Raw genomic sequence first — 2,500 nt, 5'->3', positions numbered from 1 at the left:
TTTTCCTGGTGAGGCTGCCCGATTCAAACCCGCCGTGCCCGATTTGCGGGGACCATGTGGGTAAACCCTCCGCGTTGGCCCTCCACTGCGTGGAGAGCCATGCGTGGGCGGATGTGCGGTACCAGTGCACCCATTGTGATAAGGTCAGTGCTAACAAGCACAGCATCCTCTGCCACGCCCCACGTTGCCAGGGGAGGGTGCCGGAGCGGACCGGGAAGGACTGGGCTTGTCCTGAGTGCCCTGCCTCCTTCGACAAAAAAGTTGGCCTATCGCAGCACAAGCGGCACATGCACCCGGTAACACGTAATGCGGAACGGGTTGCGGGCGGCCTTTCGAGATCCGGTTTAAGGCCCCGAGCCAGACGTGGGTGCTGGTCGGTGGAGGAAGAGGAAACTCTCACCCGCCTTGACGTGATGTTCCATGGCGCCCGGAACATCAACCAGCTGATCGCTGCTGAAATGGTGTCGAAAACGCCTAAGCAGATCAGCGATAAAAGGAGGTTGCTCGGTCTGTGCCCTGAACAGACCGCATCGGGTGGTGTAGCTGAATCGGCCTCCGCGGCGGAGGAAGGGTCCGTGACTCCGGAGATGGAAGCCCAAAACCCAAGCGACCCACCTAAGAAAATCAGGAAGGTCCTGGCCCGGAGGGCACGCCAGTGGCTGAGGAAGGGGCAGGGCCTGTCGGACAAGGTTCGGGAAGTGTTGGGCGCATGGGTGGAGGGCCAACCCGGGATTCGTGCCCGGGTCGACTCCGTCTCCCTTGATGTTCTGACTTCATTCTTGGGGGTGCCCCCAGGACCGCGGAGGGTCCCGGACAAGAAGAGGCCTAAGGAGGGTGGCGATCCCACGTCCTGGATGAACAAACGGGCTGTCAAACGGGGCACTTTCCTGCGGTACCAGCACCTGTTTGGTGCCAACAGGAAGCTCCTGGCGTCCATCATCCTGGACGGCGCTGAGCGTAATCAGTGCACCCTCCCGCTCGAGGAGGTCTTCCAGGCCTACCGAGGAAAGTGGGAGGTCGAGCCGCCCTTCGCCGGTCTCGGACGGTTCGGGGTCCGAAGGGACGCGGATAATTTCGCGTTCAAGGCCCTGATCACTCCCGAGGAGGTGGTCAAGCACATGATGGAAATGGCCAACAAATCGGCTCCAGGTCCGGATAAGCTCACCCTGAAAGATCTGCGCCGCGCTGACCCCGAAGGAGATGCTCTTGCCGAGTTGTTCAGCCTTTGGTTGATCACTGGCACGGTCCCGGACGGACTAAAGGAGTGTCGGTCTGTGCTGATACCGAAAGCAGTGGACTTTGAGAAGCTGAGGCTGCTGGGCAACTGGCGCCCCATCACTATCGGGTCCATTGTGCTGAGGTTATTCTCGCGAGTGCTCGCCGCTCGGCTCGCCGCAGCATGTCCCATCAACCCCCGCCAGCGGGGGTTCGTCTCGGCACCTGGGTGTGCCGAGAACCTGAAGGTGCTTGAGTTCATCTTACGTAAGGTGAAGCAAGAGAGGCGTCCGCTCGGCGTAGTATTCGTGGACATAGCCAAGGCCTTCGATTCGGTGTCACACGATCACATCTCCTGTGTCCTAAAGGCCAAAGGGGTGGACCAACACATCGTGAATCTCATTGAGGATTCATACCAGAAGGTTACCACGAGAGTACAAGTGTTTAATGGTTTCACCCCACCTATCAGCATCAAATCCGGAGTCAAGCAAGGCGACCCGATGTCCCCCCTGCTGTTCAATATTGCAATGGACCCCCTGATAGCCAAGCTCGAGACGATCGGGCGGGGAGTGAAAGTCGGGAGTGCTTCCCTGGCTACCCTGGCGTTCGCGGATGATCTCGTCCTGCTGAGTGACTCCTGGGAGGGTATGCAACATAACATCGGCATCCTAGAGGACTTCTGCAACCTCACGAGCCTACGAGTGCAACCCACAAAATGTCAGGGGTTCTTCTTGAATCCGACATGCGACTCCTTTACGGTTAACACCTGTGAGGCTTGGACGATAGCCGGCCGTGCGATCACGATGCTGGGACCGGGCGAGTCGACACGATATCTGGGCTTGAATGTCGGTCCTTGGGTTGGGATCGACAAACCAGATTTGGGTACGCAACTAAGCTCCTGGCTCGAGAGGATAGGGACTGCTCCGCTCAAACCGACGCAGAAGCTCTCTTTGCTGGTGCAGTATGCCATTCCCAGGCTGCACTACCAGGCCGATTACGCGAACACCGGTCGTGTGGCCTTGGAGGCTCTGGATTCTATGAACCGAAGAAAGGTGAAGGAATGGTTCCACCTACCTGCCTGTACCTCGGACGGCCTCCTCCACTCCCGGCAGCGGGACGGGGGCCTTGGGCTGCCGCGCCTGGCGAAAGCCATTCCGGCAGCGCAAGTGAGGAGGCTGATTCGCGTAGCCACTTCATCTGATGATGTCATACGGAAAGTATCCTACGCGTGTGGGATAAGTGACGAAGTGGAGCGGCTCTGGTTGGCGGCGGGTGGGGACATGTC

General features: G+C 59.2%; 1 pseudogene; it reads left to right on the top strand.

Moving 5' to 3' along the window:
• The window catches only part of LOC132246799 (28S ribosomal RNA), a 9,758-nt pseudogene that overhangs the window by 3,263 nt on the left and 3,995 nt on the right, over nt 1-2,500 (top strand).

The sequence above is a fragment of the Alligator mississippiensis genome, unplaced genomic scaffold, assembly GCF_030867095.1.
Source record: "Alligator mississippiensis isolate rAllMis1 unplaced genomic scaffold, rAllMis1 scaffold_19, whole genome shotgun sequence".
Classification (NCBI taxonomy): Eukaryota; Metazoa; Chordata; order Crocodylia; family Alligatoridae; genus Alligator; species Alligator mississippiensis.
This window is presented reverse-complemented; position numbering and strand designations above follow the sequence as displayed.